At 54.7% G+C, this 24,648-nt stretch overlaps 1 protein-coding gene across 1 annotated transcript in view; it reads right to left on the reverse strand.

Annotated features, from left to right (window-relative positions):
- Positions 1–16,358, reverse strand: part of PLXNA2 (plexin A2) — a 228,887-nt gene extending 212,529 nt beyond the window's left edge. The window contains exon 1 of the mRNA XM_043485126.1: positions 15,563–16,358. The gene's annotated coding sequence lies outside the window, so the exon portion shown is untranslated. The remainder of the gene's footprint in view (positions 1–15,562) is intronic.
- Between the last annotated feature and the right edge of the window lie 8,290 nt (positions 16,359–24,648).

Genomic DNA, 24,648 nt, shown 5'->3' on the forward strand with positions numbered 1-24,648 from the left:
GAAGCCTGGAAATGTGTCTCCCGCCTTCTCACCCATGCTTACTATACAAGGGAGAGCCAGGAACTCCGAGACAGAAATGGGACAGGAGAGCAGGACACAGGGCAGAAGGAGCCCAACTAAGGGGTTAAATATTAATAAATTACAGTCACTCCACATAATGGCATATCATGCTGCCATTAACTGCCATGTTTTCAAAGAACGGTGACACATCTCCAGTTCTCAGCAATGGGGCAGGCGGGGTGGGGCGGGGGGGGGAGTTGGAGGAGGCAAAAGAGAGAAGAAAGTAAAAAAAACAAAGTCCTAGACATTCATCTCAGCTCAGGCAGGGGACTGGCCCTACACGCCACTTACTCTCTGGGAAGCGGTCCTGCCTTTCTCCTCTTGAAGAATTTTAACAGCCCCCAGGAGACCCTGGGTGAGAGCACTTGCTGTTTCTCTTGCAGACCCTCCTGCTTTCTGCCCCATGGCAGCCATTGAGAGGCTCCAGGGACTAGGGGCACTCCCCATCACTGCTTCCTTGTCCTGGCATCAGGGAAAGTGGCCATTAGTGCCAGATCAAGGTGCATTTTTAAAAAAATGCTGTTTCTAGAAGCTGGGGTTCCCCAAAGTTCAAAAGAGTGGTCCTCTTCACCAGCAACCCTGCACGGCCTCCCTGAAAATGTGCATGTAAGACAGTCACCATCCAGGCTTCCCACCCTGATGGACGCCCCCGGCTCTGGCGAAGGCCACTGGCATCAAAGATTCAGCCGAAGTTTTCCGGCAAGGTGTGCCTTGTCCTGCTTCATTTCTCGTGCGTCAGAAGACTACCGTTGACTGACTTTGCCAGGCATATGGCCAAAATATGATATCCACCCATGGAAACACCCTCCTTGGCTCCCTGCTGTTGCCCAGACAGACCAGGGACTGCTAAGTGCCCAAGTTCAAGTCCTCCCAAACTGGCTCTTCCGTTTTTCTCTGGCTCTCCTTCCTACCTCTTCCAGAGTGACTCCACTCCTAACAAACTTGTTCATTTGCAGAGTCCCCAAAACACATCTCGCATAGTTTTATCTCTGGAATGCCCATCTCCACTTTCTTCTTGCCCTATCCAAACTCTGCCAATCCTTCAAAACTTCAGGAAGCCTCTAGACGCTCACCTGTCTCTCCTCCAAAGTCAATTAGACATTGCTGTTTCTAGCAAACATTGCATTGTACTGTTGGCCCTCTTTTCCATGTGACTGTGTCCGACCTGCCCATTGAAGTAGAGGTCTTTGACATCTGCGCAGGGGTAGCAGGAGGCCTTCTACTCAGGACTGCACTCAGTTTGACTTGTGGAGAGCAGGGCAAAGGGGAGAGGATTGCATATGCGCTTCCCTCACCCGCGAGGCTGCTCTAAGCCATGGTGGAACTAACACACTTGGCTCAAGCATTTGTCGTAATTGGTCACTGAGCAGCAGTGAAGAAGAGAGTGAGCCGTTCGGGAAGGATCCTGGCTGCTGTTTATCTTGGGCCACTGGGTGATGAGCAAATGTCATTAGCCGGGTGGGTAAGGCGGGGAGAAGGATGGAGAAGAGTGGGAAGATGCCAGCTCTCCTTTGATGAACGCCCCCTACAGACAGGGCTGGTGCAGGAAAAGCCTTGGCAAGAGAGCACCAGAGCCATGAATCATATACTATCATCAATCACATTAAAAAGTACACACTCAGAAGTGGCCAGCTGACAGCATAAAGTGATCAGGAGCAGAGGGGATGGGGTGAGACGTCCCCTCGGAAGGTTTCGGAGGAGGACTCTCCTATGAGGAAGTCAAACTCACTGTGACACTTGGCAGCAGACGCGGAGGGAAGGCTATGGGTTTTGGGGGTAGGATGTGCGTGTGTGCTAAGTCACTTTAGTCGTGTCTGACTCTTTGTGACCCCATGGACTGTAGCCCACCAGGCTCCTCTGTCCATGGGATTCTCCAGGCAAGAGTACTGGAGTGGGTTGCCATGTCCTCCTCCAGGGGATCTTCCCAAACCAGGGATCAAACTTCAGCTCCTGCAGCTCCTGCATTAGCAAGCAGATTCTTTATGGCTGAGCCACCCGGGAAGCCCTTTGGAAGTAGACCTGGGTGCAAGTCTTGCTCTACTACTTACTAGTTCAGTGACCTTGAACACGTTATTTAACCTTTTGAAGTCTCACTTTCCTCAACTGTAAAAGGATACCTCACAGGGTTGTGGTGAGAATCAATGAGAAAAATAGAGGAGAAGGTGTTTTGCAAACGCTACAGTTTTGAATAAACACCAATTACTCTTGTTTCTGTTTTTGGAGAAACACTGTACAAGGGCATCATCTCCTTGGCAACAATGGCTGCCCTGGGTGGTGGTGACGACAAGGAAGCCTTGGCCTCACTCAGCTGATGGGGTGGTTCTTGTTCACGGAGCTTGGGGACTCAGGCCTCTGGGGAGGACCTGGGTGCTCCTGTTCCCTAGTAGCCATCACTCCAGTCCCTTGGGCCCCACGCTGCCCTGGGCCTCACCCCCTCCTCTCCGGGCTCTGAGAGGGATTTAAGGGCCCCTTTTGGGCTCTGGGTGATTCACCCAGGTGCCCCTGGCAGGAAAGAAGAAGGAAAGGGGGAGAGAGGACAGGTGGTCTACAGGAGGAGAGAGAGATGCTGAGAGATGCTTGCCCAGCTGAGCTCCACATTTTGGGGGGGTTCTTCCCATGCTGGGGTCTGGTCAGCACAATGGTTGGAACTCCCCTCCAGTATCTTCTCCGCCTCTCCTTCTTTCCCGGGCTTTTCTGAACCAACAGCCTGCCTTTGAATAAAAAGCTGTAACTCCTTTTTATGAGGAAGCTTCTTAAGCAGGCTGTGTCCCCACCCTGTCCCTCCCCACCTTCAGCTTCTATTATTTTTCTCTCTTTGTCTGAGGCTCTGAGCTCTTTGCAGAGAAGATCCCGAGCTGTCAAGCAGTTTCTCTTAAGTAACAGGCGCACTCAGGCTCACACGGAGCAGGGGAACCGCGGCGGTGCTGGATAAAGGAGACGCGTGAACACGGCGGGGCCAGGGGCACTCTGGGCAGAGATGTGCCCACTTATGGGGCTTGTCTGTGCCAGAACGCATTCGGCCTGGAGGACCCTGAGCACCTGGGTGAGCGGGGAGGGGAGAAGAGGTTTTTGAGGCCCAACCGCGGTGAACGAAAGTGAAGGGCACAGTTATGGGGGAAGCCGGACACGGCCGGGGAGAAGAATGTGCCGAAGGGGAGAGAAGGAAACACAGGCCGGGGGAGCGCGGGGCCACCTGGGCCGGAGATGAGAGGGCTTCTCCAGGGAGGATCTGGCCCCCTGATGATGAATGGGGTGTGAGAGAGGAGCCTGGAAAAGGGTAAACAGCCAGGAGGGAAGCGAGAAGGGAGGGAGGCGAGAGGAGAAAGAATGTTGAGGTCAAAGAGCAAAGAAAATGCTCCTGGAGTGATTAATTCAAGATATAGCAGGCGGCCTGGCAGGTCAGGAGCACACGTGCTCAGGACATGCTAGGCCCCGCCTCCCTGCCTGTGGCCCCGCCTCCCCTTGGCCCCACCTCCCCACCCGAGGCCCCGCCTCCCTGCCCGTAGCCCCGGCCAGGTGCCCCCAAGTCTGCTTTCCCCAGACCCACTCCATACCGTATGGCAAACCTTCCTTTCCATTTGTCCTGAGTCTTCAAGGGACCCCACTGTAGTATAAACTAGCATTTGTGCAGCGATCTTATAGTTAACTATAATAAGAATTTCACCTACACTGAGTGCCAAAGAATTGATGCTTCCGAATTCTGGTGCTGGAGAAGGCTCTTGAGAGTCCCTTGGACTGCAAGGAGATCAAACCAGTCAATCCTAAAGGAAATCAACCCTGAACTTTCATTGGAAGGACTGATGCTGAAGCTGAAGCTCCAACACTTTGGCTGATGGGAAGATTGGAAAAGACCCTGATGCTGGGAAAGATTGAAGGCGGGAGGAGGGGGTGACGGAGGACAAGGTGGTTAGATGGCACCACCGGCTCAATGGACGTGAGCTTGAGCAAGCTCCAGGGGATAGTGAAGGATAGGGAATCATGGGGTTGCAAAAAGCTGGACACGACTGAGTGGACAACAACATCCCATTAACGCACCGCTCATGCAAGCCTGTGAAGGAGAGCGGAGCGTCAGCATAACCACTTCACAGACGTAGGCAGACTTGAGGTGAAATATTTTGGAGAAAGCACTGATCTGGAAGTAGGCCTGAGTTACATCTGTCTCTCTGCTGCTCTGCGGCCGGCAGTGAGGTGCCACCAAGTGACACCAGCAAGGACAGACCCCCGACCCTGGAGGTCAGTCTCCCTGCGGCAGGCAGGCTCTGGCCACACCCAGCTCACAGTCACCACTCTTCTGGAATGGGGGTGCAGTGTGAGGAGCTCAATTCAGACTTGCATTCTTGGGGACACCCTGTGAGACAGGAAGAGGCTTCCTAGGAGCCCTCCACCCAATGCCACTTGTTTGGCCCCGGGGAGGGGCCGAGGACTGGAGATGGCTCAAGGGCTAGCTCAGGTGCTGGCAGGTGAAAAGAATCCAGAAACAGGGCTTTGCAGGCAGAGAGGCTGGGCTGCCAAAGTCCCCTCCCCACCCGACCTGCTCTTATCTGCGGGGGAGAAAACTGATACTTGCCATCTCCCCTTCTAAGACCCTTGCTTCCGCAGTCCCAGCAGCTGGCCCGAGATCGCAGGCAGCCCCTACCTGCCTCTGACTGCCCTGTCTTCTCCAGCTCTCTTCCCTGGCTCCGCGTGCTCCGAGTCCCAGCCCTGGCAGATCACTGATTAATTCAGGGCTGTTTAATAACCCTTCTATTTCGATGAAACAAGCTGTCTCGTTTTCTTTATTTTTAACACCGACTTTTCGTTTCTTTGCTAAGCATCTTACTGTCATTTAAATTTCTCTGTCTCCAACCAAGCTGATAATAGACTGGAGTGAGCAGCTGCTTCCGTCCTGTTTATGACAGTGATTAGAAGTTAGAGCTGTGCAGACAGAGAGCTGACCATGCAGGCGGCTCTGCCCCTGCTTGTAGACAGAGGGCTCACTCGGACACGATTAGGACGATTCTGGCTCCAGGAGAGGCCAGGGCTTATCCCTGTCCTCCAGCCTTCCTGGCACCCCGCTCCGAAGGGAGTCGTTGGGGGAGCGGAGGTGTGAGAACCATCTCTATTTACAGTGGAATTTAGGCCAGCAGCTGTGGGTCATTCTCACAAACCTGACACTCAGCCTCACTTCTCAAAGGAGACTTCTCCTGTGTTGAATTCCCCGAGCAGCAAACAGAAAGACCCCCATTTGAGAGCACTGGGGTGTGGGTGAGGACTTCGGCCATCACCTCTTCCACCTTCCTGCTCCACAGGAGACCTGGTCATCACCTTCCAACCTCTGCTTGAATCCCTCACGTGATGCAGAGTTCCTTCCCTCCCTGGATCACATGACTGGCTTACATGACTGATTTCTCTCTTCTGTGTCCCAACACTTAATTTGTACGACCATTATTTGCACGTGTTCCCCTTTTTCCCTTGCCACACCGGGAGCTCCTCAAGAGCCTGGATAGCGCCTTGCCTCCCTTGCATGATACCCCCCACATAGCAGGTATTCGATAAACATTTGTATAAAGTAAATCACGTTGCACCAACTTCAGCCTCCTTGCAAATAATGCAAAAAAAAAAAAAAATCCAAACCCAAAAACCTTTCTTCTGCCTGGGCAGGTTCCTGGGGAAATGGCCTGTCTGTCTCTACCTGGACAGGTGTTCTCCGCTTCCTGTCCTCAGGCCAGAGGCCACTGCTTCCTCAGAAGACCGGGCCTTGCTTCTCCCTCCAGGCCCAGAGTGACCACATGGCTGGTGGCAACCTTGGCCCAGGAGGCTGGGGGCTCGTGGCAGGAGTCAGTCAGGTGGCCTGAGCCAGGTCCACCGAATCCCAGCCCTGCCTCCTGTGGCCTTCGGGTCCCCTACGGCCGCCTGAGAAAGCTCGCAGGTGCGAGCTGGGCAAAGCCCGGCCGGCTCCTGGCTCCCGGCTCCCGCCTCCCATTCCCGTAGTCTCCTAGCCAGCTCCGTCTGCAGACAGCTGCTCGGGTCATTGTCTCAGCCTCTCCAAGCTGTGAATGCCGAGTCTATAGAGACCGCCACGCAAACAGTGCCCACACTGCCTCTGGGGAGGGAGGGGAGAGCTGGGCTTTGCCAGGGCCATTGACTCTGCAAATAGCAAGGCCTGCTGTGGATGGGGGAAAGCTTGTTGGAGTCTTTAACTGGGAGGGGGGGGGGTTTCTGCACACTGCCCTGCGCCACGGAGAAGCACGGGGGTGCCCGAGGGCCGGCGGACTGGCAGGGCAGGGGAGAGGTCTGTCCTCAGGGACACCTGCTCAAACTCAAGAAAGAGAGGCAGGGACGTGGCAAGGCATGAGAGGCTGGAAAGAGAAGTTCCCACACCGGCAGGCGGAGATGGTGTGCTGGGCCTGGCTGGGGCAAACAGGCCCCCTCACGCTCTCCACAGCTTGACTGGCCGCTCCCACTGGCCCAGGCTGGACTCAGCTTCTGCATCTATTGTGTGGACCCGGGGAAAAGTTGCTGTCGAATACTCAGAGACATTTCTCAAGTGTTGTATGTATAACACCTATTCTCTTGCAATGCAAATGGTTTTCTTCATAACATTCTGGAAAAGAGACCCAAGGCACCTTGTCACCCTCGTTTTCCACCTCTGGCTCTTGGGCAGTGCTGTGGAAGGCACGGGGCTCCCTCCACCTGCATCCACCCTCCCGTGCTCCGTACTTTCAACCAGAGGCCAGGTTCTGTGCTGAAGCGGGGAGGGCTGGGTAGGGGGGAGCTTCTTGGGCTGATAGAAGACAGCTTCTCCCCCAATATCCTGCTACATTCTGCCCAGGGATCTAGATCCTGAGCCCCAGGGTCTAGCTTGGCCCTGGGCCCCAGTGTCTGCTGGTGCTTTTCATGCTGTGTCCATCCCATTCATACCCACGCTTCTAGGAGCTCTCTCTACAGACAAATGCAAGCTGATTGCAGGCAGGCAGCAGGAGCCCCAGAGCTCTGCCCCTTGCCCTTCATTGGAGGCTGACTCCCAGAAAAATGCCAACATGTCAGTTCTGCGACAGTATCCTAAATCTCCACTCTTAGATGTGAAGATATCAAAGCCCAAAGGTAGCAAATTCAGAATTCAAACTCCATCCCCACGGCTTAGTCCTAACTCAGAGCCACACACATGACCTGGCTGCCAGGATCACTGTGGGTTTTGCTCTCAGCCTCTAGTCTCCACTGAGCATTAAGTCCTTCATCTATTTCTATATATAAAAATCTTTAGCACACAGATTTTCTTTAAATAAAATCTTATTTTTATCAGAAAATTCCAAACAAATTTCAGAGAGAGAGGGGGGGAGGGGAAAAAAACTCTAGCTTGGCTGTATTCCTGTTGTAACCTTTAGAATTATTTGCAGGTTGCGACAATTGTTGTTTTTCCAAATCCCTTAATATTATCTTCCCATGCCCAGCTCCAGAAACAAAGGCAAGTGAGGGCACTTGGAGAGTCAGGGAGACAATTCATCCCCACTATACAGATGAAGAAACGGAGGTGCTGTGTGAGGGGCAGAAGGCCATTCTCCCAGAGTGTCCTGGGGTTTCCTCGTATCTCCCGCTTTGACCTGGGAGCAAATGGAGGATGAGCATCAGTCAACAGGTAAGAAAGCTTTCAGGAAGATGGAAGAGCCACAAGTGTGAAAGAAGGCCCTTTGTTCTCATGCATTAGGACCCTAACCTCACACTGGTCTCTTCCTGACCATCTGTTCCGACCCCTCTTAGCTGCTCTCAGGATCTTGAAGACGGGTGCCAGGTGTGACTTCCCAGTTTCACAAGTGGTTCAGAAGGTTTTCTTGAAGCCTCTTACAGCTAGGTTCTTGGGCCCAGAACCTGCAGGGCTTCACACCCTGGGGGTCACTCGGAATGGGGCGTTAGACTTGAATTCTGTTAATTTCCGGATAAACCTCAGGGGGTGTTTGCCTGGTCGAAACCATAGTGGTTGTGGGTTTTAATTTCACAGAGAGTCAAGGGGCCTGTCAGGAAGGTCTGGGTGGCTGGGGTGAGAGCAGGGGGCCAGTCGTTCCAGGGGCTTGTGAAACCCTGACTGCCTCTCTCCTGGAAAAATCACCAGCCTCCAGCGTGAAACAGGGGCTCAGACCCCGCAGGGCTGGCTGACCCGGGTTCCCAGGGCTGGGCACAGCGGTGGAGCCTGATCCTCCCACTTGGTTTTGGCCAAGGGCTTCCACTGAGAACCCCAAGTTCAGAAAACAGCCTCTTCTCCCTCAGGTATCTTTGTAGCTCAGGGAAAAAAAAAGGGAAACTGCAGTGGGGGGGGCGGGGGGCGGTCAGGGGAGGTGGGAGGTCAGAGGCCAACGTAATATTTACCCAGCCCAGCTGAGGCCTTTCGCTTTCATGGAGCAGGAAACCGCTTCAAAGCGGCACCGTCCCCTGGTGTCACTTCTGTCTGCCCGCTGGCCCTCCTGCCTCCACGGGGCAGCCAGGGCTTTCTCACCCAGCCCTTCCTCCCCTCCTGAACCTTCCACCCTCGGCCCCTTCAAGGCAGGAGCCCTCCGCCCTGCATCCTGCCCAGAAAGGTGCCGTGACTTGTCCATGGTTGTGCAGCGATGACCACACCTGGGCGCCCAGGCTTGGACCTTGGACCTCTCATCTTTCCTCTGAGTCAGTCATCTGTCACTTGGGGATGCGGGGCAGACACTGGGGTTACAATTCCTCACCCGAAGCCTCGATTCCATCCACAACCAGAGCACCAAGTGGAAACCGGGGCCAAGTAAGGTCCTGGAGACTCGAGTTTAGTGGTTCTTTATATTGGGAGGGGGGCGGGGCTTGCAGATTCCTTCTCTTCAGAAATATATGCACTCACATGCACACATATACATGTATTTCTCAAAAGCATAGACTTTTAAAGGTTTCAAAGGCCTCTTAAAGTCCAAGCATGTGCCCTGGTTCTGCCTCCCCCCAGTGCTGGGCCTCTGCGTACCCCAAATCTGATCTGAACACGTCAAGGTACAAGCAGAACACTACCCTCCATTATGGGATTAGAGAAAGTTTTCAAGTTGAAGTGAGATCTGCCTGCTTGTAACCTCCCTCCCTTAATCCTCCCGGCCTTCTCTGTGGACAGAACCTGTAAAGGAGTGTCCTTCTCCAGGAGGCAGACAGAAGCAGAGATAGCTCTTGGAGGGGGCTTTCCTGCTCAGGCAAGATGAAGGGGGATATCCGAATATATTTTCTCTGGGTTCCCTTTAATGGGTTCCTTCAGATAAAAGTGTGTGCGCTAACAGCAGGATTCTGGACACTTCAACGTGAATACAGATGAGTAACAACATTTCCTGATGAAGCACAGTGGAGTCCAAGCTGCCAGCTCCAGGAGACCGGAAAGGGATGCAATTTACATAGAATACACGGTGCAAAGCCCTTGGGAGGGTGCTACGCGGAGATCTTGCTCTAGGATGTTGACTAATAGAAAACAACTACAGTGGTGTCAGTTTAAAATCCATGCAGGGGCATGAGGGGAAAAAAAAAAAGGCTGGGGTAGCTCTGAGAGGCTGAGGAGTGGGAGAGGGTGAGACAGTCCCTTGTGACGGGGAACTGTGAGGTTTTCCAGCATAGGAGTCTCCCTCCCAGAAAACCTGCACCTTCCACTGAAAGAGCAAAAGGGAAACTTTTGTACCTCCACTCACTCTGATCCCCCAGCATACCGTTAACTCCAGTCTGCCTTTGCTTTTATATTGAAATTCTGGGAGGGGATGTTCATTTTCCCTGCCACCCCCCCAGGAGGCTGTAAGCGTCTTGAAGGTAGGATCAGTTATATTTTCGTCTGGGTACTGAGTGTTACACATTCCTGGCACTGACTCAATGACCAACTTCTACTTGATTAAACCTAAGTGGGTTCCGATTCCAGGTTTCATTGTCTTTCTGTCTTGGTTCAGCACAAGGGCAACGATTCTCACATGAAGATTACACTTGGCGTTTGTTGAGCTGTTCTACACCTCTTTCTGCTATCTCTCCCTATCCCTCCATAGGCAAACAAGAAACCAAGGTGGGAAGGCAGGCTTGTAAATGCAAAAAAAATACAAAAAGTTTAACTCCCCAGACAGCGTGGAGAAGTGAAGGTGCCTTAGTCAGGGCCTCCGCCCCCTCTCTCAAAGCTGCAGGGAGAACACATGTTTTTTGGGGGGGCAGGCAGAGCAGAGGGGATAATCCACTGGCCCTGGGAGCTCTCCCCCACTTCCTTCTCCAAGACAAGCTGAACTCTGCAAGGGCGACCCCACTGCCTTTTATCTCTCATACCGAAAGTAATTTTAGACAAGGGAAAGCAGGATTAGACTTTCATAACATGATACATTTGTCTTGTTTTCCTTTTTTCCTTGCTCTCTCCTCCCTTGCCTCCCTCTTTGACCCCAGGTAAACGTGAACCAAAGGGGAGCCAAGATTAAATATCAGAGGATGCTATCAGATCTGAAGAGATGCTCCTTTCCGGCCCGCTGCCGTCCCCAAACTTTTAATATCTCCCCCCACCCCTGTCAGACGGTTACTGTCTGTTCAGATGAGAAAAGCCTCTGGACCCTGTTCTCTCCATATTGTCCTCTGCTGAAATGAAAGGGGGAATTATAATTCAGAGAAAGGCTCCCACAGAGAGTATGAAGACAAAGATGAAATCAGTGATACAACGCTGACATGCGTTCAATTCCTGAAAGATCTCTTTGAAAAAGTCTCCTCGGGAGCAGCATCGCCACCACCTGAGACTGTTTAGGGGGCTGGGAGAAGAGGAAGGCCCCGTGAAGGCACCTTGGGCTCGGGCCAAAAACTTGTATCGCTGATAAAGAGAGGCTAGAGCCTCTCCGTGGCGGGGAGGCTGGCAGCCAGGACTGCTTGAGAACGCCTGCCCGCCCCCCCCCGGCCCCCAGACACATCCTGCCAGCCGGGCAGGCCCCTCCCGGAGCGGCTTCCCCACCCTGGGCCCCCTCTTAATGCCGCAGGCGCCCCGGCCTGCCCCCTGCGACCAGACGGGGCCCAGACGTCCTACCGGCAACGGGACCCCACCCGTTGTGGTCTCAGAGCAGTGACAGCTGGGAGTTTCTAACATATCTTAACTATATTTTTCCTTCTTTTAAAACAAAACAAACAAATCAGAAAACAAACAAAAAAACCTCTACAAAAGCCACTGTTTAGGGCCCAGCCTGGTTTTCAAGCGCCCCCTCTAGTGGAGAGAGCCTGCAGCTTCGGTTTCCCAGTTCAGCCCCCTTAGGGCCCCGGAGGACCCGAGGGTCGCTCTGCCCGCGTCCTTCCCACTGACCATCCCTGAGTTTGCGCTCAGCCCCTCCCGCCCCCCTTTCACTGCCAGGCTGTCTGTCTTCATCTCTGTCCTCTGTCACCCCGCCTCTCTCAGCCTGTCTGCGACTGCTCCTGCGCCTTAAGTTGGGTCTCACCACGTGCGCCTCGCACGCCTGAATCTTGGTCTGCATCTCTGGTCGGTCGGCTGGGTTCTCCACTCACCCCGCCCCAAAGTTCAGGGCTCCAGGTCCGAGGAGAGGGAAATGCTCTGACCAAGCCTTGGAGCAAATGGCCTTTCTCCGAGGGCCAAGGCAGGGACTCCTCACCCAACTCAGGCGTTCCCGGAGGCGAGGGAACCCCAGCCTCACCCCGGCTCCCTAGCAAACCCAGCACCCCCACGGGGCTGATGTGCAGGTCTGAAGCAGTCTGTGGCCTGAGCTGGGAGCTCGTGTTTTGGAGGCCTGTGTGAACCCAACGTGCCCGCTCAGTCCACCCTCCCCACCATCCCGCCAGCGTCCCCATGGGGCAGGCTGCTGCCAGGCCAACAGCTGGCAGAGCCCCAGGGAGGGGAAGGCTGGCTGGGGTTGGGGGGAGGATGCTGGTGCCAGCGGAGGGGGGCAGAGAAAAGGGTCAGCGGGGACCCGGGCTGAGCTGGGGGCCCAGGGGAGACAGGGCAGTGAGAGGCGGGCACGGGGAACACCCCCAGCCGGCAGGAGACAGGACCAGGCCCCGGACAGGGTCCCACCTTGACCCACGGTGGGAGCAGGGGCCCCGCGCCGCTCCACTCGGGCCTTTGCTTCCCTCTCCCCACCTCCCCCTCCCTGTCCATCTACACTTTCCCAGTAGGGGACCCGGCTCCCCAGCAAAGAACTTTCTGGCCTCTATTTCTGCCCTTGAATCCCAGATAGAAGAGTAGAGGCTCCCGCTGCCCCAAAGGCCAGGAAACGGGGCCCTGGAGAGGCTGAGGGCTACACCCAGGGAGAAAGGGGGTGTCCAGCTCTTACCTTCATCCCTCCTGGCCCTTGGGACCAGCTGTTTGACCCCCTCAGACCCCCGCCATCCCCAGGAAGAACCGCCTTTCTCTGTCTCCACAGGGCTCACCTTTAGAAACAGACAAGAAGGGAACACCCCCCCACCACCCCTCATTTACTCTAATCAGGCATGAAATCTTTGTAACTAAGTGGAAAAAAAAAAACTGTTTCCCATAAGGGAATCAGTTCCATTCATTATTGTTGGAGCCCAGCATCTGCGAAGGGGAGAAAGATGCTCTTAGAATGAACTGATAACAGACTGGCCCTGGGCGAGGGCAGCAGTGCTGGGGGGTGGCTGTGTCCACGAGCTCTGAAACTACAGCACCTCAAAGCCCGCTTCTGCCAGTTTCCCTGTTCACCATCCTGACTTATTTGTGGTTCACAGACTCCAGTAACACGATGCTCTGGTCTCTTTATGATCAGAATGGGGGTGGGCTGGAGGCTTGGCTTGGGGCGTCTCTCTTCCCCTCGGCTATGATGGACACAGACGATACTGCCCCCACCCCCAGACTGCATGTGTGGAGACAGCTGTGTGGCAATGCAGGGAGACAGCTGGGGCGGGGGGTGGGTGGAGGATATTGCTCCTGGAGACAGAAATCGCCTCCCCCTGCACCAAACCCCGGAGCTTGGAGAGGCAGCCATAGCAGAGGAGGCAGGACAGAGACTAGAAAACCCCCCAATAGTGACAACTCCAGCACTGTAAATATTTCATGGCACCTGAACTGGCGAGTTGAGGCTGCTGCCAGCTGCTGCCTTGTATATTTAACTGTGTCATTGGCCTCCCCTCCTGCTCGTGTGTTTCCTTGTAACGTGCCCATGAAATAAAGATGAACAGAATCGCCAGAAGGATCTGGAAGTGGGCAAGGAGCCTGATAGAGAAGTAGCTGTTCTTCTCTGGAACCTCATGTTAAGCCCAGACTCCACTACAACAGCTGGAGAACTTTTGCATCTGACACGCCTGCAGCTCTGATGGTCTAGAGGCTGGAGGGGGTGAATGTTCCCTGGTGCTTTGGGGACAGGGGTGGGTCTTCAGGGCAGCTCTGAAGGCAGGGCCACCAACCTTGTAATCCCATCGGTTTCTTTGGGGGTGATGGGACACCACTATTTACTCTTCATTTAGACTAGGGCTGCAAGACCAACCAGTCCCCCTGCCCGGCACCAGGCTATGATTGACCCTGGTCCTTACATCCTGTCCTCGCAGTCCTGGGTGGAAGGGCCCTTCCCGCTCTCCATCTCTTCCCACCTTGACGCTCCTCAGCCGCGTCTCCATTGCCCAGCACTCTACATGTCATTTCCATTTAACCGCTCTGCAAGCCAATCTGCCCCATCCTAATACGATTTGCTGAGGACAGCGGGGGAGCAGAGAGGGCAGCCCACCCTGCCCTGCCATTTTCAGCGGTCCCCAAAGAGGGTTGGCTGGAGGGCTGAGCGGAGCCGCTCTTTCAGGTGATGCTGGCAGCCGGCGAGGACAGGTTCTGGGAGGAGGAAGGGTGGGTGGAAGCAGAGACACCAGGTGGAAGAAGGGGAAAGCAAAACCTCACCAGGGCATCTTGGCAGATGGCTCTCAGTTTCCCTACCTTTCCTCTGGATTCCCTCCCCCCAGGCCAAGGAGGGGAGAGCCTCGGTAATTACTTCAAAAGGTACTAGATGGGGTGAAGAGAAAGTTAATGAATTCTTCTCTTCTTGCCAAGAGGTCACAGGAGAGACAGCTGCTAGCAACTCCTGGAGTGCTCTGGGGTGACTGCACATAAGTTGTGCATTTCAACTGGGAATAGATGCATTCTTCCAGCCAGAGCTATCTCTTCCCTGGGCTCTGTCGCTCTGGGGAAGGCCCCAGAAGCCTGCCCAGAGGGAAGAGTGAAGTTTCAAGGTCTGGGGAAGAAGCCCAGCAAGACAGGAGCCTGCTATTGTGTGGGGTGGGGGTGGGGGCTGAGCTGAACCTGACTCCCAGCTCCCAGAAGGTCCAGCCCTGCCCAGCCCAGACAGTCATCTTCATCTACCTCTCATGACCCTGTCCACTGAGTGGGTTCCCAGATCTCTATAGGTTCCTCCAAGCTGCTGGGTCCCCAAGCCACCACCTTGAGCTGGTCCTGTCTTGTGTCCCGTGTCTACCCACTTCTAGGATATGCCACGGTTGCCCTAGGATCTTAGATTCTTACAGAAGACCTGATGATATTTCCACTACCCACTTCATAGGGCTCTCATTTCTAGAAATAGCTGACTCCCTCCAACCCCATCCCTCCCAGATGCATTGGAGTAGGTAGCTCTTTCCTAGAGCAAGAGTCATGCCAAACAGGTGGACATTCGTCAGGGGCCTGGGATGGCAGTTTCGGGATGACTCTCTCTGACCATCCAGACCATGATGAATGTATGTATAGAGACTACCTGTGGGATGGAGAAACAGGGCTAGAATTTTCCAAGATCCCTACATCACTTGTGGGGTGGGGCAAGAAGAAGCCGAAGGAAGGAAATATCCTAAAGTGGCTTATAAGGGGCCTTCAGACCCGAAAGAAGCTCATCCTTCAGCCCCCCAACCCTCTCCTGCAGCTCAGACCTGGGGGTGGTGGTGATGGGCGCTTCACCGCCAGGGCGCACAGAAGCGGGCACAGAGCTCTTGCCCCATTCCGTGCCTTGGACTCCTTCCCTGAGCCTCCGGAAGCTGAGCCTAGGATTCCAGAATCCCCTGCTCCGAAGAACCACCAGTGGCCTCCAGGGTCTCCGGGCTCCAGAGTGAACGCCGCCCTCCCCCCGCCCCTCCCCGGCCCAGTCGAGCGGCGGCGGCCACCATGGCCCCGGCTTTCCTGCGGGTGCGGTGCCCGGGTAGGCCCGCTTTGGGGCTGCAGCTCTCGGGACAGCCCCGCCACCCCCGCGCTGCCCCGAGCCTCAGCTCGCCGGCAGGTGCGCCGTGGAGGCGCGCGGAGGAGCGCCGCCCGCCAGCAGCCCGGCGGGGAAGCGGGGCGCCGGCGGGGAAGCCGGGGCCAGAGGCGGCCGCACCGAGAGATGCCCGCACACGCACCCGCGCTCGCGGGCGCCGCGCTCCGGCCCGGGAAAGTGGCCGGACCGGTGCGGGGACTCTTGGGCTGCAGCCGAGCCCTGGCGCTCGGGGCTGGGACCCCGCGGAGGCGGGGCGCCGGGAAGCAGCCGCGGGGCGAGCGCGCTTCGGGAGGACCGGGCGGCGGGCGGGCGCCGCGGACTCCAAGCTCCCGGCCTCGGGCGCCGCTTACCCAGCTCGGAGATGTCGGTCTGTCCTTCCGTCCCCGGTCCGACCGCTTCGGCCGCCGGCTACCGAGGCCGGCGCGCTGCCTGCTCCTCCGGCTGCCCACGGCTCAAGATCACGCGGACGACCGCATCCACATGGAGTCCAAATTCATTAAAATCCACGTCAAGCCACCAGCCACTTATCTGTATTCCTGAAGTGGCCCCTCGGTCTCCGGCCCGCGAGCCCCTCCGTCCTCCGCCGCCCGGTGGCAGCCCCGCCGGGCGCGGTGGCCGGCTCGCGGGGAGAACCGGGAGGCGCCGAGGGGGCGTGGGGGGGGCGGCGGCGGCGGTGGTGGCTGGCGGTGGTCTCTCCTTGGGAAGCGGCAGAGCCCCGGCTGTCTTCAGATTTTTTCCAGCGCGACTTTCCGGGCTCCTCTGACATCAGCAATCGCGGCGCTTCCTTCCCTTCTCGCTCCCCGGGTTCGTTCACAGTCCTATTTCCTCCGAGAACCTGGCTCTCCGGATCTATTTCGAGGTTGGCTCCGCTCGCTCCGGCGGCCCCCGGGCTCCCCACGGCTCCCGAGCTAGCCCGGGGTTTCGGTCTGGATCGCGGGGTCCCTGTCTGGATCGCGGGGTCCCTGTGTCTGGATCGCGGGGTCCCTGTGTCTGGATCGCCTGCCCTCTCGGCTGAAAAATTCCCAGCAACTGCGTTCCGCCGCGCTCCGCTCCAGTCTGGCGCGGACGGCGCTGCGCCCGGCGGCTCGGCTCCCGCGGCGGCGGCGGCGGCGGGGCCCTGAGCGCCGGCCCCCCTATATTACCAGGCGGCTCATTATCATAGAGGCCGCGCGCCTTAACCCCCTCCCTGCCGGCTGCGCCCGCCCGGACGGGGGCCGCGCCCGCCGCTGGCACCGCCCTCCGCAGCCAGCCCCCTGTCCCCGTCCCCCCGCCCCCACCCCCACCCCCGGACCTCCTCCTCCGCCAGCTGTCAACAAAGGACAACCAGCTTGGGCCGGGGGAGGCCGCCCCGCTGTCTCCTCGGCGCCCAACTCCAGCCCGGACCCGCCAGCCACCTTAAGTGGCCAAAGCAGGATTGCGGGGGGGTGGGCACGCCAACCGTGCTGGGGCCTGGGAATTCGGGTGGGGGCCTGGCCGAGCCCCGGAGGGCGTGGGGAGCTCAGGACTGAAGCGGAGTGGGTGGGTGAGGTCAGTGGGGACGTGGGCACCCCCCCCCCCCCCGCATCACCTGTCACCGCGCGCATCCTGCACAGTCCCTCTTCGTCTTTAATTTGAGGGGTGCGTGGAGGGAGGAACCGGCCTTTGGCTGATGAGTTTAAGAAGGGGGCTCTCGGAATTTGTGCAAGCAGATGCCGTCTGCTCCTGAATCTCGGAAAGCCAACAAGCTGTCAAATGAGGTTTGAAGTTGTTTTTTTATTAATTACCATTTTTATTATGTGAAGAGGAGCCTTGCTCTGAATTGCAAGTTTCTGACTCTGGTTAGAGATCCTGGGCATCTGGCAAGTGAGGGAGGCAGGCCCCAGCGGGGAGCTTTCTATGTCCAGACCCAGGAAGCCTCCCTGGCTGGGGGAATCAGAGAGGTAGCCGTACAATAACTTGTTTCAATACACCAAGGTGAGAGGCACCTGGATTCCGGATGGCTATGCCTCGGCGCCTTAACTTGCTTCTTCCCACGTCCTGGAGAATCTCGGTTCCCCCGCAGCCTCTGCACGCGGCTTTGCGAAACAGGCCTGCGAGCTGGAGCCGGGCGACTTCGCAGGATCTGCCTAGTCCCTGTTGGCGATCAGAGCACACGCGAGTTTACTCAATACGTCCAAGTATTCCGATAAGCTCCGTCTACTGCCCTCTCGTGGCCACAGGCCTCAGTGGTATAAAGAAAAGAGGAAGAAAAAAAAAAATCACAAGAAACCCTAAAAGGAATCACAAGTAATTCTCAGGGCAGCAGGGGCCTTAAAGAAAAAAAAAGGAGAAATAAATGTAGACTCACCTGTTATCTTGTGCAATCACCCCTTGAATTAAGTAAAGTATTGTGGGGGGAATGTAAGATTTACTTCATCCACAGAAATTAGCTCATTTCTCAAAAGTTCTTTCCTCACGGTTAATTAGCTGAAATTTGTCTTCTTGTGACTTTCACTGGTTATTCTTTGTAGTGTCCTGTGCAGCCACAAAGAATTTGTCTAAGCTGTCTTTCCTGATCCATACCTGTTCTTTTCTTTGAACTTCTTTAGTATTTATTGTTGGCAGTCCTCCAGGCAATTATCATAAGTTACTCTATATTATTATTTATTTCTCTTTATAAGTTGATCTTGTCTCTCCATCCAGACAGCCTTGCCTACTGTCTCAACTTTGGTTAGACTGAATATAAACCACAATTTATTAAGGAATATGATTTGAAGAAGATGCTAGAAGATTTTGGAAAATTTCTTTTGTTTGGTACATGGAGCATGGGTCTGGTCAGCTCAACCCAGGACAGGCAGTGGTAGGCTTGGAAATACCTAACTGATACAGCTTGAAGCTGAAAATTAGGACTTTCTGGTTCTCAAACCAAGTGCTGTGTGACTCTGGAAGAGGTTACATCTCTTTTGTAGTTGTTGTTGTTCAGTCGTCCGGTCATGTCCAGCTCTTTTCAACCCCATGGACTGCAGCACGCCAGGCTTCCCTGTCCTTCACCATCTCCCAGAGCTCACCATCTCTCCATTGAGTTGGTGATGCCACCTGACCATCTCATCCTCTGTTGTCCCCTTCTCCTGCCTTCAATATTTCCTAACATCAGGGGCTTTTCTAATGAGTCGGCTTTTTGCATCAGGTGATCAAAGTATTGGAGCTTCAGTTTCAGAATCAGTCCTTCCAATGAATATTCAGGGTTGACTTCCTGTAGGATGGACTGGTTTGATCTCCTTATGCCTCAATTTAATTACGTCTTGGGACGATTTTAATTTTGATAGCAATTTAAATAACTTTCCAATCCTACCTCCTATGGTCCAGAAATCAACCCTAGAAGGAAGAGTAAGGAAGGTAAAATGAAACAAGCTTCTCCACTCACTGCATCCTTCATCCCAGGCTCCCCTCTCCCTTTCAAATAAATAGTGAAGAGAGGGAGGGAGAGAAAGAAGATAGGCAGGAAAACCTGTTGCAGGCAGCATGACACGGTGTCACCCAGTTTGCACATTGCTATGGAACATAGCCTGAGGTCTGAGTCCTGTGACTTTATGGGAATGCCTGTGGTCAGCACAACAAAGGCAAGAACCCTACCAGGTCTACTGGGAGGCACCTGTTAAGTACACTTAACTTCTCTGGGCCTTGGTTTGTCCATCTGTAAAATGGGAATTCCTACTTCCAATCTTCAGAGAGTTGTGGGAGCTAAAATAGAAATATATAGAAATGTTAGAAGATTTTAATAGTATCATTAAAATGGAAAGATTTGTTCATATTTTTAGTCTTAATAGGCTAAAACAAATATAGATCTTATTAGTTAAGTACATTATTACAACAATGTATCTTGGGAATAAAAAAGAACAACTCAGATTCATGCTGTATATTTAGATATAACATCCTCTGAGGCAATGGCAATATATATGAGTCTTTGATCTTCAAAGGTGCTCCAGTAATCATATCCTTTTGATCACTGGGTATCCATTCATTCATTCATTCATTCCACAAACATAATTTATTAAGAGTGACTTTATTAAATTTCTTAAATGGAATGGTATATAGTACATGATTATTTCTTCCACACATATTTTTTTAAGAGAAATTATGCTGATAATCACGCTAACAGGTTCCATGCCCTCAGACCCGTCTACATCTTTCTGGGACCGGAGTTTCCTGGTGTCTGTCTGGGCTTTGATGTCCTCTTTCTCATCCTGTTCAGCTGATATGAAACTCATGGCCCCTGGGAACTCGTCAAGCCTCTGCCAGCTGCTTGTAGTCCCTCCTCATGTCCATCAGGAGCAAAGGTCACAGCCCAGCACAGCTCTGGGGAAGTGGTGGTGTTTCATAATATCTGTCAAATGAGTAGAGGGATGGGTGGGCAGATGTTTGCCTTATGCCAGATCCTCATCTTTGGAAAGTTGTAGCAAGCAGGGTTTTCCTCCCCACAGCCACCCACCTCTACAGGTCACAGTGCTCCTGGCTCCTCAGTCCTGCAGAATCACCGGTGCCTGCTGCTTTGCCATCCCAGGCCCCAGGCCTCTTCTTTGCTGGTCCCAAGATGGGTGGCTTGGGGAAGAGGATCAGAGGAGTGGGAGGGAACACGGGAAAGGCACACTCCGGAGTGGAGCCGAACTTTCCCTGGGAGAAAGAAGCGTTGCTCCTGCAGAGGCAGGTCTGGCTGAGCAGGCCTCCGCAGGCCTTTGCAAGCAAGCCTGAGACTTTGGGGGAGAATAGGCCCAAATGGGCAACCAGCCCATCCCCAGGGGAAGTCCTCTCTGTCACAGTAGCAGCTCCAGTCCCACAAATAGATGCCAGTCCGGTAGCCCCTCGGATCACGGGAGGTATTTTTGGTGCTGGCAGGCAGCCATACTTTGGCAGGCTTTCAGCATCCAGTCTGCTCTCTTGCGGAGGTTGGGAGGGTGGCAAGCAGTCAGTGTTGAGCATGGGAACGCTGCCTGCGAGTGTGCCCGTGCATACATTTAGGAGGCCTTGAGTGACAGGGGGCCTGGGCTGGGGGGTCTGCATGCTTGGAGCTGTGGGCAGGAAGCCCGTGTCAGCCGTGACCTTTGGGTGGAGCGTGGTCTCTTTGCAGGCTTGCCTCTAACTCCCAAAGCTGAGACCATGGGTGCCACCGCCAGCTCCATCTCCCTTGGCTCTAAGAGGCCTGTCCTCTTTCGTTTGCCCCACCCATCCCGAACCTCCCCCATTTCATGGCAGGGGCACGTTTCCCGGTGGGTGGGCCCTTCCGTCTCCCACCCCCCACCTCACCTTTGCCAGTGGATGCTGCAGAAGCAGCTGCCCCTCCGCCCCCCACATGGGCCGGGACAAAGGGCCCCGTCTGATGGGCCAGACTGGAGTGTGTGGGCCGGGCCTCGTGAATGGAGAGTGGCGGGCGGCTGGCTGGGCGCTGGGGACAGCGGTCCAGGATGCGGCCACCGGGCATCTGCTCCAGGATTCTCTGCGCCATTCATAAAGATGTCAGCCGCCTCGCTCCTCCCCTCCCAGCCCTTCACAAAGCCCACGTTCCTGTGTACTTTAAACAGTAGCCAGCCTGTTAAGGCTCCAAATCAAACAAGGCGGGATTTCACTCCTTTCTCACTAAACCTCCCACAAGCGGAGCTGGTGTGCCTGTATCCTCAGCTTCTCTCCCTAACCCTCCTTCCGTCTCCCCATCCATCAAGGATGCTACTCTGGGAGGAGAGTAGTCTCTGGGAGGCTCAGCCAACTGCAGCCCTAAACCTATGTGAACGGGTCTCTGGATCCATCTAAAGACTCCTGTGTGTCCTGGGTGAGAAGGTTGCAGGGGGCGAGGGGGGAGCGTGGACCGCCGGGCTTCAGACGTGGGAGGTGAGGACTGGGCGTATGACTTCTGCTGCTGTTCTGTGCGGGGCATTGAAGGCCTGAGAAAGGGTCCTCTTTGCTATTTCTTTTTTCTCCTAAGAGATTCCCCCAAAAGGAAAGAATACTGCCGGTTTGGCCGTGTAATCCCTGGTTAGGCCTCTCAGTGCCTCTGTTTCCTCGTCTATAAAGTGGGAATGATACCCCTGGCCCGCATGCTCTGCTTCACAAGAATCAGACACGATGCTCGCTGTGAGTTGGAGACCACGACACGTTTGTCCAGTGGGGATGCTGTCTTAAAGTTCTAAAGGTCCTTTCGAGAGCCAAGCCTTCTCAACTGCTGAATCTACAGTCCAACCTCTTGTTCAGTTTTTGAGAGAAAGAGCTGGGCTCCTTAGAGATACCCCTCTGCTTTTGGGGTGGCTACATCGTCTCCCCATCACGTTGGGGTCCCTCCTTCTCTCTCACACATCCACAGGAAAGTGCTGCAGACTGAGATTCTGCCCTGTTCCCTTCCTGTCTGGAAGCACAAGGCAGTTCCAGGCTGCAGCTGGTCCTCACTGCGGGCCGTCCCCGTCCACCCGCTTCTCCAGGCAGGTGGGGGAGGGCCGGAGGAGCTGAGATGCCTCGGGGGACACTCCCGATTGCACAGGAGTCAGAAAGGCATGGGCCCTCACTGCCTGAGATACAGCATGACGACGCTGTCTTGAGGTCCTTCTCTGCTTGGCCACCTTCACCGGCCACAGACTCCACGCTAACCTCCCCAGCCCCCGTGGCCCAGCCTGGCTCAGAGGACAGTCACTGCCCGAACTCCTGCCGGAGCCGGGCTGCCTGGCTTTCTCAGGATGCAGTGTCTCGTGGGCAGACATCCGGGCTGGGAGTGAGACAGAGAGGACAGAGCCGGTGCAGGTTATTCCTCTGAGATCAGAACCTACAGGGAGCACCCGCTTTTTCCAGGTTTCTTCATTTAGACAAAGGGATACCTTCCCTTCAGTTGCTCATAATTGTCATCATAAAGTGGTATGTGCTGACACGCATTGGGTGCCCACTTTGCTGCTTCCATTACTGCACTTGGCAGTGTGCCTACCTGACTCCACGTCCTCACAAGTCTGGTCTTCGTAGGTGTTACCACCCCACTTTCCAGATGCAGAAACCAATGATCAGAAAGCTCAGCAACTGTCCCGAGATTGCCCGGGTAGTCCGAATTTGAACCTGGGTTTCTCTGAATCCCTTTTCTCTAGTTTTGTTCTCTTCTGAGGAGGAAAAAGGGATGAAAGTATGGGAGTCCTGTTCTTCACGTGCCAGGACACGGGAGGCTCTGGGCCTCAATCCCCGTTCTCAGCACTGAGCTGGCCAGTGAGCCAGAGCTCCCTGTATCAAGAGGGCTCCTTAGGAGTCCTCATCACAAGTCCAGCAGAGCATCTCTGAGCTCTGCTTCTGCTTAAGGTCAGCATGTCATTTTCTCCTACACAGGAGAGCTTGTTGCCATTGTTATGGTGATTATTATTAACAATCATACTGACTAGCTCAATTCTCCCCTGCTTTGCAGAGTGTATGCGTTTAACCGTGAGACTTGGTCCAGAGGAAAGAAGTTGCCCACACGTGCAGATCGCCACCAGCTTCTGTCAACCTCGGCCCCGCACAACACCGCAGGATAATGGGGTGATGGGCTGGAGCCCAGCCCTTAGAGAGAGCATACCAGTTGGTCATTGTGGGATTCACGGGGAGCAGGACCAGCCAAGTACCTGCGTCTGCCTTCTCTTTGATTGCATCTGGGCTCTGCAAACCCCAATAGAACTGAACTTACATCTCCTCCCAATTAGGGGAGAAAGGAAGACAAGAATGATAGTGGAAGAATTTCTTCCTGCCTCTGATGGCAGGCTCTTCAGAGACAGAACATTAAGCTCTTTCTCTGCCTGCCCCCAGCCTTCTCTCTCCTGTCTGATATCTGGAGGACCTAAGGCAGTGCCAGGCCCTCCCTGGGACCGAAGCCTGTGTGTGATGGGAGTGATGAACAGGGGCTGGTTGGAAAAGCTAGACCCCACCCCGGGGCTTGTCTCGGGTCTGCTGGTCTGCTGGGAGGCAGTGCTGAGCAGGGGCTGGCGGGGAGGGGGCCTGGAATGCCTCCTGCTCGATGCCTGACAGCTGATCCTGGGCCCTTTGTAGGGGGTGGGGGTGGGGGGATGGGGCCTTGCCCAGAGGAGGCTGGTGGAGAGTAAAGTCCACTGCCCTCACTGCCTAAATAACTCAGATGTCCTGGCATCCAGATGCCAACCCCAGTGCCTGCTTCATTGCTGTACATTTAGGGCAGGATGTAAACTACTAGTGTCTAAAAGGAAAAAGTCAGAAATGGCGCAAATCTTGGCAGGCAGGAATCAACAGTGTCATCACCAACATCATGAAACAATTAATAGCCACGAGGAAAGAAATAAATAGAGCACTTTAACGGCATTTGCTGTATTCTGAGTTTCGAATTCCTAGAAAGTAAGGTCCACACATTCCCCTCATAGTCAGTTTAATAAGTCTGTTTTTAATCCCTTTTGTGAAATTCATTCTTGCGGGTTATTCTAGTATTCTTGTCTGGAGAATCCCATGGATAGAGGAGACTGGTGGGCTACAGTCCATAGGGTCACAAACAGTCGGACACAGCTGAAGCGACTTCGCACACACAAGGTAGACAGGAAAGACTGAGAGCAAGAGTGATTCTGGTTCTGTCCTTCTCTTCTGACTCTCCTCGTCTTTCTCTCTGAGGCCACAGCACTGATTTTTGTTTATTTGTTTGTGTGTGTGTGTGTGTTTTCCTTTCTGAAATGGCCTCTATGCATTCAGAATCAGTATCCGAATGACAACCGTACCATTTCCATCAATAAACGGAGGTCAGACTCCCTTCCCCCTGGGTGTCCGGCGACCTGGGTGCTGACCCTGCTTCCATTCTTGCCTGGCCTTGCACGAATCCCTTCCCTCCTTTTGGCCCTGGTTTCTGCATCCGTAAGAAGCAGGAATTAGGCTCCTCATGCCCCTCTCTGCCTGTCCTCACTCCAACTCTCTCCTTGGAGGATGGAAGAAGGGCCTTGGACACTAGACAACTTTCTGGCCATGACTAAGACAGCCCAGTGCCCAGGACACCACCGGGGATGTACAATGCAGTAACAGAGCTGAGAAAGAGGATTTTGCCTTTGAATTGCCTGCAGTTGGATATTTCTGTCTCTGCCTGCCTTTGATAAACTCTCCTGTCCAGGGCTCTGCTGTTGTGAAGCTTTCTGAGTCATGGGTGGCTCCAGCCCCTTCGATCCGTCCCGCTGATAATATCTCCTGATGTTTCCAAGGCGAGTAGGGGGTGATCAGGTAGGGTGGATCTGCGGCACTTCCTCTCCTCATCCTCCGACCCCTCCCACCTGGCTCTCCTGCTCCCTGTCCTCCTTGTGGAATTTCTATCTCATGCTGTTCCACAAGGCCCTGCTGTGCTGTGCCTAGTCGCTCAGGCGTGTCTGACTCTGCGACCCCATGGATGGCAGCCTGCCAGGCTCCTCTGCCCATGGGGATTCTCCAGGCAAGAATCCTGGAGTGGGTTGCTGTGCCCTCCTCCAGGGGATCTTCCCGACCCGGG

This window comes from Cervus canadensis, chromosome 13 (assembly GCF_019320065.1).
Source record: "Cervus canadensis isolate Bull #8, Minnesota chromosome 13, ASM1932006v1, whole genome shotgun sequence".
In the NCBI taxonomy this organism is placed as follows: domain Eukaryota; kingdom Metazoa; phylum Chordata; class Mammalia; order Artiodactyla; family Cervidae; genus Cervus; species Cervus canadensis.